This window comes from Lissotriton vulgaris, chromosome 7 (genome assembly GCF_964263255.1).
Source record: "Lissotriton vulgaris chromosome 7, aLisVul1.2, whole genome shotgun sequence".
NCBI lineage: Eukaryota > Metazoa > Chordata > Amphibia > Caudata > Salamandridae > Lissotriton > Lissotriton vulgaris.
The window spans coordinates 1,153,089,401-1,153,103,781 of NC_141695.1; the positions used below are offsets into that span (position 1 = coordinate 1,153,089,401).

Genomic DNA, 14,381 nt, shown 5'->3' on the forward strand with positions numbered 1-14,381 from the left:
ACATGATAAATCAACATGACAGAATGGAAAACATTTTTATAGAAAGGGCTATCAAAACAGACCTGCTTCAGTCTCAATGGGCCAAGATCACAAAAGAGAATGGATATCTGCAAATTGACAGTGAAGTAGCTTGGCAATCACTGGGCAGTAAAAAGGCATGTGTAATGGTTTCCATAGCACAAATTCCAATGTAAGCAACTCAAATCACTCTATTCTCTTATTATTATAACAAAGCTGTGCTCCTCCTATTAATCAACAGAATGATTTTATGAGACCCTCAAATCTCAATAGACTGTAAAACAGATTAACAAAAGAAGTAAGTTACTAAGGTCCCACTGAACCAAATTACCTGCTCCTGGGTTATTGTCTTTCAGTGACTCAGGCCTGCAATGTCCTGCTTTGCTGCTGTTATTGTGATTGTGACGCTTGACCTTGGTTTGCCTGCCTAATATTGAAATGTGACCCAGAACAAAGCTACAGACAAACATCTCGCTTGATCCTTGCTTAGTATGGTCACCATTGCTAAGGGCATCAAAGCGCCCTATTTTCATTATGCTTTCTTCTAATCATAAGCTCTATTGGCCGCCAGTGTTTGAAGTTTTATTACCTACTTAGAAATATGGAGCCTGAGAAAGACTACTGGAAGGGCTAAATACTTTTGAGGATGGAAACAGTAAACAGTCAAGGCAATTGCGCTTGGTTCTCGACCCACTGTTCACCGATGAAAAACAATATATGGAAGGAAAGAAGAAAAGAGATGTAATTGTTTCCTGAAAAGTCGTTTTGATCGATGACTGTTTCTAGCTCAATCAGAACCGCATTTAAGTATAAATCAAGGCTGAGACCATCTTCATCTGGGATAATATTGTGATTGCTCCATAGTTAGCCTTGAAAAGGAAGCCATCTGTATGCTGAATGTAAGTTGGACGAGCTGTGTCAAGGAGTTTGTTGAAAGCCTGTACCTTCCTGTCTTGAACGTTATCAGTATGTAAGAGATGAAGGTAGCCATTTTACCTCTGAAATGATTATTGTTCCTACTTTTGTACCCATTTAGACAGGCCTTCCAGAGAACTCTGAGGTAAAGAATAACAACGGGTGCCAGTTTCAGCAAGGCAACGTAACTATAAGGTGGCATCTACCTTTTCATTATAATGGACTACACTCTGTTAGCAAACCTTGCAGCCTGGTTGTCAGACTTGGCCAAAGGTATAAATGAACTCTAGATTATCAGAGAGCTTTGCTGGAGTTAAAATAGATTGAAGAATGTGTTAACATTTCTTCTGCAAAGGCCTTTGAATTAGGAAAAGGGAAAAATATTGTTGTCCTTGGGCACAACTGGCATGATATCCAATACCCCCTGATGGTTTTCGAGAAACTTAAAATGAAAATTAAAGAGCTCAACCATTCTATACTAAGCCAAGAACTCACTCTTCTTCCATTCCGAAAGAAGAAAAATGGCTTCCATCTAAATGCAAGATGAGGAGGGAAGATCTTAGCCTGAGCTCACCAATGCTGCCCTGAGGAGTGCTGAAACTCAAGTTGGGTTCGTTTTTGTCCTCTTGCATAATTTCCTGTGGGAAGCTGTTGAGCTTGTCTCTGAGGTTGCGCAGAAGTATCCACCTACGATTACGAAAATGCCATAGGCTACTGCTTTAAACTTCTTTTTCTGGCATTTTGCAATGCAGAAAAAGATAGGACAATCCCAACCTTCACCCACAAATCTTTAACTTGGGAAGAAGAAAACCAATGTAAGTAGAGATTCTACAATCCTCTGACTGGTGTCAAAATGCATTTATTACACACTCAACAATTACTTCTCCCTCAGTAGTACCTCCAGACCAATTATTTTGTCCAACAGTGGCTGAAGAGTTAAGAGGATTCAAGACATACTTTCAAGTTGCAATGTCGCCTTCAAACAAATTTGATGCCAGATTAATGCTGATCTGCAAGTGTGGGGCTGGAGGGCCACTGGTGTTTTTCCATTGAAGTGAGTACATGCTTCTGCCCATGACAGTCAACACTGTGAAAAAAAGGTAGTGACGTCTACGGTTGAAAGCTACGTACAGAGATTTCAGCTGTGGTTGTTATGGCCTTGGTTTGTGGACTGCAGAAACCGAAATACGGCTGTTTCAGCACTTTATTTTCAAGGTACTGATTTTATTAGTTCTGTCACCGGCGTTTGGCATCGTTGATCCTCGGTTGCTTTCAGTCTCAGATCTGCATCACAGGCACTATTCTTCAAGGACAGGGACTGTCACAGTTTCTTATAAATAGAAGTCAATTTGTGAAAATTCCACAGGTCATTTTGATTGGCAAAGGTTATTTTATGGCCTAAAATTGGGCTCTTCTTTGTCTTTTTCGTATTGCATGTCATTCTTTACGAGTATTTGCTCATTTCTGTCACTCAAGTGCATGGATTCTCTTTACACACGCTTTGTGACATTCACATTATATGCCAATTGAATGACATTGAAAGCCCTTTAAACCAAACCTCAGTCGATGTCTTGATCCACATAAATCCTCGTAAACTGAATCAATCAAAACTGAGTTAGTGAAGGTTAAAGTCAATTACCAACTTGGAATGTGTGTGCTCTGCTCCTACTCAAAGGAGCACTACCCCAAAACCAGCTTTTTATGTGGGCATAGTATATGTTATAGCGAAGCCCCTGCCCTCGATCCTTCTAACCTCGGTTGTTAGCACACGTGTCTGTGAAGCGTGGTCTATTGTTTACATTCACCTAGAGAATGATTTCAGTGAATGCAGCCGAAGCTTCTTATTGTACTACAGGAGTGCACTCTTTTCGGCACTGTTGGAATTGGTCCAGTGCGTTCAAAAACGCTGCTGCATTTCTGTTTCTTATGATTAATAAGCATGAGCACATCACTCCCCCTTGATTAACATTCACTGAGAGATATTTAAGTCCATTCTGCTCTAATCTTCACACCTCCTATGGAGGGACCCTAGTACGTATTGTGCTCCTGTCACAAACCTGATAGAAACCTACAGCAAGGAGATCTTCCAGGTCCCGCTGTTCCAGCACATTGAATTGTTAGGCAAGGTTTTCTCACTCCTAAAGTCCATTTTTTGCAAATTCCCACACACAGATATTTGTCTACTTGGAGAATATTTGACATTTCGGACAGCAAGTGATATGCTTGGTTAGCCTATGTTTACATGAGCAGTGGCAGCATTGAGATCTCTTTGGTACCTTGTTCCTGCTTTGCAAATCTCTTGTTCATTCCCATTGCATTCCTCCTCTCTCCTTGCCTTGCTTCTTCTGCTACAAAGGGATTCTACCAGTGTTGAAAATCATGCCCTTAAGCCTTTTTTGGCAGACCCTTTTGGTGAGGTCTCATTGAGGAGAAAGATGCTCTCTGGAAGGAAAAAGATGCAGCCATGCTGCTAAAGCCTGACCCACCATTATAATCTGGCGATTATAATGTCTGATGTCATGGACCAGTGGGATGAACAGCCTGAAGTGGCTGGAAACCCTAATCCAGCCAACAGTAATCCAGTTTACTCATACCTGGTATATAAGCATAGCCTTCCGGATATTCTAATAGTACAGAGTGACATAATAATTCCAGAGAATGCATCTGGAGAACTGAATTGCGTAAAAACTATTTTGGGCACTGCAACAACTAATTGCCACCAAGAGGTAACCACAGTGATGAGAGTACTGTCCTTCTTCCGTCTAACAATTATTGCAAAATTCTCTATCCTGAATAAATACAAGGGTCACTGGGGTCACAGATCCTGACTACATTGAGAGATTCAGAGTGTTCCCTCAGTGCTTGTTCAATGATGGAAAGAACCTGGAAGGAGAAAATACCACAGGGTAATTATTGTTCTATAGTCCGCTTCACATGGTCCTTGATTTAATGAGTGGCTCAAGATGGGGGCCTTGGTCATGCCTTCCCAGATACTAACAGACATACCTTCTCCAGGAAATGAGGTCAGCATCTTCCTTCTTAGGGTCGCAATTAAAATATGCTGCTCTCCCTGCCTCTTTCTTTCTGACCCTCGGCATTGAACACCTGCAGGGAGTGACTTCATTTGCAGATCTGCTACCTAACATGTCCAGCAATTGTATGTTGGGACTTTGGGCGTGAGACTTGGGGTGTAAGTTGAGTAAGCAGTGTGTTGTGCCACTGTACATTTTATTGATGTTATGGTGTGATTTGTACCTATGTCTTTTTGTTTGTGTGACTGTGTGGGCGTGGTATTACTGCTGCGGCAGTGATATGCATAACATTGGTGCCACAAAGCCTTTTAGTGTGCATAGGATTTACAACAGAACTATGTATTTGTCCAGGCGCCTTCCTGTGCCTTGTATGGATGATGGCTGTGTGTGTGGTTGGAATGTGTGATAATGGGGCATTAATGGTCTGTGAGTGACTATGCACTCACCACTTACAGCAGAGTTTCATCACAATCAGGGCGAGTGAGAGGCTTGGAAGCTGACAGGTATCCAAGATTGTCAGTTTCATAATGTGTAAGGAATCTGAGCTGGATACTAAATATGATCATACCACTTTGTAAGGGCCAAGTGAAAATAACTGTCATACAGTTCCTGTGTAGCGATAGGTCAGCGAATGGAAAGCTTGCGGGCGGTTAGATTGGTGCAGGACCCCCATATACCCTTGATGGAGTGCACATAGAGAATTAACATTAAAGAGGCCATTATTATATTGACTGTGCATTCAAGTACACACTGTCTCCAGACCGGCAACTTTCTGTGACATAGTGCTGTCAACTTAACATTTAGAACCGCGTTCACTGTTCCTTTCCAGCATGTTTAAAGTATCTAGAATTTTAACTAGTCACACTCTTAACGGGGTGAGATGAATGGAGAAGGCCACTGCATTCCAAAGGTTTTCTTTCCCACATATGTATAAATAAGGGCTTGTGCTTGATTTGCAAAGTAAGCGCAAATATCACAAAATATATATCACTGGCATGGAAAGTACTATCAAAGCACTTCAGTCAGGTGATGTCGTTGGCAAGGACCCCCACTCTAAAAACTGTTCCACCACCAGAGGTGAAAGGCGTCATATTTCCTCAAGATAAAAACATCTCTGTATTGATATATATCTGTAAACAGACCTGAAGCTCCAGCTGAAATAACAGACCTGCTGCAGCATCATTTGCTGCCTTCCCCTCTATGCTTGAGTGCAAATCATGTGCCCGCACTCAGGGGTAGGCGTGGGCGGAGAACTTTGCTCCACCAGCAGAGTCTGCAGAGATTTCCCTGCTCTGCGCTCCGCTGAGAACGCGGAGTAGGGATAAAAACCGCTGACTCTGCAGAGGAGCGGAGTTAGCCAGTCCCGCCTCCACCCCGCATAATTTAAAATACTAGGACAACAGAATTTAAAAAAGAAAAAAAACTAGCTTACCTTATTGCGGCATCCCCCTACCCTCCTCCTCGCGTGCATCTTGCACGAACTACACGAGCGTGCAGTGTGTGTGTGTAGGTGGGTGTGTGTGGGTGGGTGTGTCTGTGAGAGATATGTGTGTGAGATATGTGTGTGTCTGTGTGAGATATGTGTGTGTGTGTGATAAGTGTGTTGGCATGCACATGTAGGAGAATGTGTACACATTCAAAACAGTGTGGGGACATGACTAGTCTGACTAAAGAAAACATGGTTGGCAGCATTACATTTATTTGTCGACCTTCCCAATCTGCATCACATGCACTGTCATCAGGGCGCACCCTGCACAGACGAGAATCATGCTGCTAGGTTTTTTTTTAAAATGGCTTTCCCTAGTGGAGGCGAGAACTCGCACCTTCACTGCGGACCGAACAGCACTGAAAAGTGGATTATTGGTTTGGAACTGCTTTGCTGGCTTTCATTGCAGAGTGATAGGCCTGCTCACAAGAAGAGGCAGGGACTGCACCTGTCTGCAAGGGGATATCTGAGGGGCCCCTGGGACTCCCATGCCTATTCCTAAAAGGCACATCAGTACTCCACTTCTTATGCAATGCAGAATCAGTGCACCTCCCCAGATCCTCTTGGTCTTGCATCCACAGCACTAATGGCGTGAGCAAAGGCTCTACTGTGTTCCCTCATTTGTATGGGTGCCACGTCGCACGCGCGTGAGGAAGGACCACTCCAAGATCCACACAGTACAAACCGTGAGCCACACAGACATGACTTGATAGCCAGTAAGCTGGCCACCTCACTGCAGGTCATTACGCAAGCTGCTGCCCTCACCTTTTCGCCTACAAATGATCGTGTTCAGGTTTCTTAGTCTAATTAGTTCAATGGAAGGGGGCAAGACTACTACATCATGATGTATTTCGTGATCACACGTTCAGGACTGGAAACAATGCCCGGTTACTCACCGGTAATACCCATTACTCCGAGTCCTGGTCTCCCCGTCCCATTCCTGATATATGAGCAGCTAGTCTGCTCTACAGAACCCCTACCTAGCTGAGCTGTTGGCACTTCCCCCTAGGATGACATCACCATCACGTGACTACAAAAGGGGGAAGTGCCGGAAGAAACATCCTGAAAATACCAAAGACAACAGAACGAAACACATACAATCACCCACAGAAAACCCAAAACAGGGAGGGAGGGAAGGGCTCAGGAATGGGACGGGGAGACCAGGACTCGGAGTAATGGGTATTACCGGTGAGTAACCGGGCATTACCTCCTCGTCCTGGTCTCCCCGTACCATTCCTGATACATGAGCCCATACCCAAGCACATGGTGATTGTAAGAAGAAAACAGACCAGAAGTATGCCAGAAAAACAGGTCCATTTTAATCAAATCAAACAGTACAAATCATAAATCAAGCACTGCAGACAGGACACTAGTCCCAAAGGCAGCGGAGGCCGCCATCCCCAACTCCAGACGATAATGGGCAACAAAAGTGTGGGGAGAAGCCCACGTAGCAGCATTGCAAATGTCTCGCAAAGAGGCACCCCTGAACATGGCCCAGGAGGACGAAACGCTCCGAGTCGACCGACCCTGAACAGTAGAAGGCAGGGGACATTGGACTGAATCATAAGCAGAAACCACTGCGCCCTTGACCCAACGAGACAAGGAGGACAAAGAAGGACGAAGCCCCAGACCAGACAGGCCGTAGGTGACGAATAGGGAGTCAACCTTACGGAAACCAGCTGTACGCTCCAAGTAGATGTGGAGAGCCCTCAACACATCCAAAGAATGGAGGAGCACCTCCTCAGGAGAGGCAGGAGCAGGAAAAAATACAGGGAGAACAATATCCTCCTGACAGTGAAAAGTGGAAATCACTTTAGGGAGAAAAAACTGACTTGGTCTGAGAACGACCTTGTCAGCGCAGAAGCGCAAGAAGGGGGGGGGAAGCCATCAGCGCACCAATCTCACCAACCCTACGCCCAGAGGTAATGGCCACCAGGAAGACAACTTTGGCAGAAAGGAACTTCAGGGCCACGGAGTCCAAAGGCTCAAACGGGGGACCCGTCAAAGCCCGCAGAACCAAGGGCAGATCCCAAGGAGGCACAGGGGAACGGGAGACAGGACGTTGGAGCAAGAAACTCCTCAGAAGGCGAGCCACCAACGGGGACACAGACGAAACAGAGGAACCCCGAAAGGCAAGAACGGCAGCCCACTGCGCCCGCAGGGAAGAAACAGCCAGTCCCAAGACAAAACCATCCCGTAAAAAGTCTAACACCCGCACCGCCTCACAGGACACAGGAGAGAGATCCCTCCCATGACACCAGGTGGAAAAATTCTTCCAGTGACGGGCATAAGACTTCAAGGTGGACGGACGCCGGGAAAGCTGAAGACACTGGGCAACCTCCATTGAGCAACCCAGACCCAGCAAACTCAACCTCTCAAGTGCCAAACCCCCAGCCGGAGGCGACGCAGGGAGGCAAGACTGAGAAGAGGAGCCCGCAGGGGGGAGGGAGACAGGGGAAACCTCCAATGAGGGCAAACGGCAAAAGTCAGCAGCAGGGGAAACCAAGACTGCCGAGACCACTCCGGAACCACCAGGAGAACCTCCGCCCGATCCAAACGAATCTTCCGGAGGACCCTCGGAATCAAGGCAAAGGGAGGGAAGGCAAACAGCAGACCCCCCGACCAAGGAATCGAGAAAGCATCGGTCGCCCAAGCCATTGGAGACGGAATGATGCTGCAAAACAGAGGAAGAAGGGCGGAATCCTCCGAGGCAAAAAGATCCATCCAAGGAAGGTGGAACCGAAGGACAATCTGCCCGAACAGATCCGGGGACAGACAGAGGGACACCGAGGAGGGGAACACCCTGCTCAAAGTATCCGCAGGCCCATTCTCCTTCCCCGGAAGATAGACCGCCGTCAGATACAACAGATTCGACTCGGCCCAAAGGCCGATCTCCCGGGACAGGAGAAAGAGAGAATGACACATGCCCCCCAGGTGATTCACATAGGAGCGAACCACCTGATTGTCTGTCTGCACCGAGACCGCCCGACCCCGAAGGAGAGGAGCGAACCAAAGGAGAGCAAGCCAGACCGCTCGCAACTCCTTCCAGTTCGAGGACTGCAGGGACTCGAATCGGGACCACCGACCCTGACCCTTGGAAGAACCCAGAACAGCCCCCCATCCCAACGCACTCGCATCCGTGGACAACACGACCACAGACTGAGGGGGAAGGAGATCGAACCCCCCGGAAAGGGAGAGAGGAGACAACCACCACTGTAGATCCGCCCGAATCCCCGGAGTGACAGGGATCAGAGTCTCGTAGTCCAAGGAGGCGGGATCCCAGTGAGACAGGACATGATGTAACAGGGGGTACAGATGAAGCCTGGCCCAAGGAAGGAGATGGAGAGTGGACGCCATCTCCCCCTGACTCCGCAACCAGAGACGGGCAGATACCTGCGACTGGGAAAGAAGCCAAGAAAGGTGGCGAAACAAAGTCAACTGGCGCTCCTGGGAGAGGAACACCATGCCCAGGTCCATCCGGAAGAAAGCCCCTAGGAACTTCAGGGACTGAGAGGGCACCAGGGAGGACTTCCGGTGGTTGATAAGGAACCCAAAGGAACCCAGCAGATGACACACCTGGGCCACATCCGACAGAGCCTGCGAAAAAGAGGGAGAGACAATCAACCAGTCATCCAGATATGGAAACACCAGCAGCCCCCTGGAATGAAGAATACCCACCAGAGGGGCCAGGAGCTTGGTGAACACCCTGGGCGCAGAGGACAGGCCGAAAGGCAGCACCTGGAACTGGTAGTGATGGGTCTCCACAGCAAAGCGCAGAAAACGCTGGTCGGCAGGATGGATTGGAACATGCAGGTATGCATCCATCAAATCCAGGGATGCCAGGAAGCCACCCGGAAGGACCAGAGGTAGGATGGACTGGAGGGACACCATCTTGAAAGGGCGATGGACGACGAAGCGGTTGACACGCTTCAGATCCAGAACAGGACGAAGATCCGAAGTGTCCTTCTTGGAAACCAGAAACAGGATTGAGTAGCAACCTTCGCCCCTTTCCAGAGGTGGAACCTCCACAATAGCCCTTTTCTTCAACAGGAGTTGAACACCCGACAACAAAGCTACTCTTCGCAAAGGAAGACGGGGCAGCGGAGTCCGAACAAACCCCGGAGGAGGAGGAGAGGAAAACTCTATCCGGCAACCCTCCGAAACAGTCCGAACCGCCCAGGCATCCGGAACCGACAACCACTGGGCGCGGAAGCACTGGAGTCGACCACCAACGGGCAAAGGCAGACAGTCATTGTGAAGAGGAGGAAGCGGTAGTGGCAACACTGGCAGCGGCCCGGGGCTTGGCACTTCCAGGGGCCCCCCCGGCCACGACCCCTGCCTCGAAAGGGCTGAGAAGCGCCACGAGCAGGAGGCCCAAAAGCGCGACGATAACCAAATCCGCGCCCCCGAGCAGGAGGACGGACCGGAGCCACCAGCTTGCGGTTCTCCGCGGACTGCTTGACCATGCCCTCCAGCTGAGGACCGAACACCTTAGAACCTTCAAAAGGCAACTTAAGTAGGACCGACTTCTGCGAAGAGTCCGCCTTCCAGGAATGCATCCAAATATGACGCCGGGCAGCAATGGAAGCACCAGAAGCGGCGGCCGCCGCCCCCAAATTGTCGAAGGAAATGTCCGACAGGTAACGCACCTGCATCTCCATCAAAGACAGAAGAGGAGTGGCATCCTCGCCGTCGTTCAGCAGAACAGACAGAGACTGGAAGTCCTTAAGGAGCGACTGAACCATATAGTTGGAATACGCAGTCGCCCTGACAGAGAAATTAGAAGCAGCATAGGAACGCTTCACAGCCCCTTCAACACGCTTATCCACAGCGTCCGCAGGAAGGGCGTCCTCAGAAACAACCAAACCCTGAGAGGAAAGGCCAGCCATCAAATTGTCCACTTTCACAGACTGAGGGAACTCATCAGCAAAACCCTCAAGAGGGTAACGTCTGGACAGGAAACGAGGAAAAGAAGACTTATCCACCTCCTTCCATTCGTGAGACAGCACATTGCGCACTGCACCATGCAAAGGCAAAGTATCCGGAGCAGGCTGGACATACTGTGTAAAAAAGTCATCCTCAACAACAGCATCCGCAGGAGGAGAAAAACCCAAGTTGGACCTCACATGGGCAAACAGGTCAGCGAGCTCAGCACCCTGAACAAAACGACCACGGACACCCTCATCCTCACCAGGATCAACGTCATCCTCAGGAGCAACTTGTGGATCTAAAGACACACGAGGCACCTTGGGAGGAGGCCCAGCTGCGTCCCTAGCCAGGAAAGCAGCAGCCACAGCCTCATTAATAATGAGGCGCAGAGCATCAAGAGGAGCCGCAGAAGAAGAAGCATCCGAATCCATAGCGGAAGCCAAAAAGTCCAAACAACACTCCAAACAGGCACCAACAAGGACAAAAAACATCCCAACTAGGACCCCAGATATAGCCGAGGACCCGAACACCTGTGGGAGGAGAAAAAAACCAGGCCGGCATAAAAAGCCCAGCCAGCCGCCAAAATCGCCCCTTAAGAGGATGCAGGACACCAAACTCCACAGAACAGCCCCTGCCCGCTATAGCAGGGCGAAAAAGGACCGGAGAAAGCCCAGGAACGCCGCTGGAGCAGACCAACCCAAGACAGGTGAGCATCACGAAGCACAAACACTAAAAACGGCCGCTAACGCGAGCCGCGTGTAAAGTAGTGCCCCCAAACAGAGCCGGCTGCTAACGCGAGCCGCGTGAAAGAAACAAGCCCCCAAAACGGAGCCAGCGCGGGGAAAAGGCAGCGCAACAAGCACAGGCGGCCGCTAGAGCAGGTCGCCGCAAAAACAAAGGAAAACAGCCAGGAGACTTACCAGGACACAGGAAGCCTCCAAACAGCACAGCCAGGAACGCGGTCGTAGACTGCAGAATAGAAAAAACAGGATGTTTCTTCCGGCACTTCCCCCTTTTGTAGTCACGTGATGGTGATGTCATCCTAGGGGGAAGTGCCAACAGCTCAGCTAGGTAGGGGTTCTGTAGAGCAGACTAGCTGCTCATGTATCAGGAATGGGACGGGGAGACCAGGACGAGGAGGTAATGTCCGTAGTGACCTGGAAGGAAGTGGTCTCCCTATCGCCGGCCCTCATTTAAAGAGATACAGATAAGAGAGGGAGATGAAGGGAGGGGACGTGAGTGTGTGCATCATGTCTGTGTCCGAGGGTGCGTGTTTTGTCCCTACAGCTCTGGGTCTCGGGAAAGGTCAGTAGGGATGGGTGAATGCCATTCTTAGTCTGCTTGACATAGAAGTGACTCTGCCCCAGGCCTACCAGCTTTTCTGAAGTGCTGAACTGACTGGATATCTTCCAGTTTTTCCTCATTCTAGCTCCATCTGTGGCCCTTTGCCAGTGCCATGGCACCAGCAGAGCCCCCCTGGAGATCCAGCTCCCTGCTCTAGGTAGATGTGGTTTTGCAGGACCCCCGGGCGGCCAGGCTTCGATGCGCAAAGCTATGCTACGGCTGTTTGTGCAGAAACATGTTAGTGAGAGCGACTCCAAGCACTGCTCGTGCTGCCATATTTAGGGCTGGAAATGAACTATTCTTCCATCTTTGGAACAATATTGTGTCAGGGCCCAGCGAAGTTTTTCCTGGATCACAGCACCAGCAGGACATTCTCCAGATTCTGGCAGTGAGAGTAAAACCGGACTGTCTGGAGCCTTGGCCTCTTCCCTGCTTAGAACAGCCTGCTGCCCACGAGGCTGAGGCCGGGCAGGGCGCGCGCATCGCAGCCACTGACCCGGGCTCGAGCAGCTCACTCGGGCCCTCTGAGAGGAGCCATGTCCTCACGTCAGCACGGGGGAGCTGTTTCCTTTCTTATTTCTCAAGTATATAAGTTTTTCGAAGCTCAGGGGATGTATGCACTTTATAGAAAGCTGTCTCCCGAGATGAGAAGCAGGGCCTGTTGTGTACTTTAGTAATGGGTGAGGTCGAACGGTGTGTGACTGGGGCGACGGGCCCAGGGGTCCTCTGTGAATTCGAGGGCTCTTTCCCACCCTAAGCCTATGCCTCCTTGCTTATGTTCTCTCTCTTCTGGTTATTGCTACTGCTTGAAAACCTCCACTCTACGTGCCTCCGCTTCCCTGTCAGGCCCTCCACTCTCTCTTCGCAACACTGTTGAAGCCCTGGGCAACCTCCACAGACCACTGTCGGAGTTCTCCACCCCACACCAGGAGAGCTCTCTGCATCTCTCCGCACCACTGTTACAGCTCTACAGCCTCCTGCTCACAACTACCTGTGCTCTCTATATACCCTCCCCGACCCCTCGACAGCACAGACAGGGCTCCCTGAACTCTCTCCACTGCGCCATCAGAGCTCCTTTCTCTATGCTCACCGCTAGGAATGACCAGTTGTCGACTAGATTTTAGGGTGGGTGTCTGGGGTGGAGGATATCCGGGTATGAGTTAATTATTCCTGTCTGTGGGTCTGATTTGAAGTTTGCCCGATGGGTTACTGCATTACAAACATGATGGCTGTCCCGTCCACCATATTACAAGTGCATTATATCCCGTGGCACATGTAGCACGACAACAAGATATCCGTCAGTAACCCATCCACCAAACTCTAAATCAGAACCTGTGTCTCCACCCTTCGGGCATTGCCCTTAAGAGATATTGAATGGTGAATAGGGGCGAAGGCCTGCACCGACAGGGGGCAAGAGTGGCCGGAGCAGAAACCTCATCAAGGACCGGGAGAAAAGGGCGCCTCCGAAGGAAGAAAGGGAGTAAAAAAGGTGCCACCGGGAAATGACACCCCCGCTCCCCTTGGAAGAGAGGGGGAGGCGGGGGTGCAAGAAGCACCAAACAGGAGTTGAGAGGCGCGAACAATGGAAGGCCGAGTTTGTGTTTGAAAATTATCTCTGAGGTGATGTTGGGGGCTTAAAGGGAGGCTGCTGTACATTCATCGGGATGCCGGGCAACGAATTACGCTACGGGCACCTGCTGTAATCAATGTTTTAAATAAACTGCGGCCAAAGATTTCCAAACTTCAAAAAAGGTCTATGTGTATCATTGTTTGGGAGTAGGCCGTGTGCAATGGTTTACATGAGAACCCTGGAACATTGGGTCCATTACTGCAGGTAGATTCCCGATTACAAGGGCTTTTAGAGTCAAAAATTCTATCTGATTTTAGAAAGTGGAAAATATTCGTACACTGGGATGCAGGGAACCAACTGCAGTATTCCCATATCTGTTAAAATCAGGATCTGTGAACACCAGTCCTTTCAGAATTAGCCGGGACAATACCCCCTAAATACCACTCCAACCAACTCATAACGAGTTCCTAGAAGACGGCTCTGCTCACATCACCATGCTCTTCGCACCATTGCCATGCCCATCCACTGTTTTTTTTTAAACAGCTGTTATTTTTGCAATGATTTTGTTTAGTCTATTTGTTGAATATATAAAGGTTGCTATTAATATTTTGATTAAAAATATGAACTGTGAAGAACTAACACTGACCCTCAGAGTGCATTTATTTCAAATAGCTTTTTGTGTGTCTTACATTATTTAATTTTGGGCTTGGCCATCCTACGCCACTCACACAATTTCCATTCCGAATAGCAATGGTATTTGCAAAACGCGTACTGTGTCATTTGTCTCTGTCCCTGACGTGTGATTGACAGAAGCGGCCCGTGCAGGAATGAGTGGTGGGCCGGGTGGTGGGGGTTCGACAGACTACGAGGGAAAAATAAAAACAAAAATAATTTTCCCTTATGAAATGTTCAGGCCTGCCCCCTTTCCAATACAAGAAGTGTAGGTGCTTGGAGTCTGTAGGTGCCTGACCATATAAAGCAGCAGATGGGAGAATGTACAGTCTGGAAGGGTCTTTAGAGCAGTCTACCCGTGTATAGATGTGTGACTCGCCGAGCAGTTAGGACACGGGCTCTCTAAATGTGCAGA

At 49.0% G+C, this 14,381-nt stretch overlaps 1 long non-coding RNA gene across 1 annotated transcript; it reads left to right on the forward strand.

The window, feature by feature from the left end:
- The first annotated feature begins 2,360 nt into the window (after positions 1-2,360).
- On the forward strand, positions 2,361-13,933 carry LOC147703067 (uncharacterized). Its single transcript, XR_015297561.1, has 2 exons — positions 2,361-6,338; positions 11,534-13,933. It is a non-coding gene; the product is annotated as an uncharacterized LOC147703067 (long non-coding RNA).
- Positions 13,934-14,381: the final 448 nt, after the last annotated feature.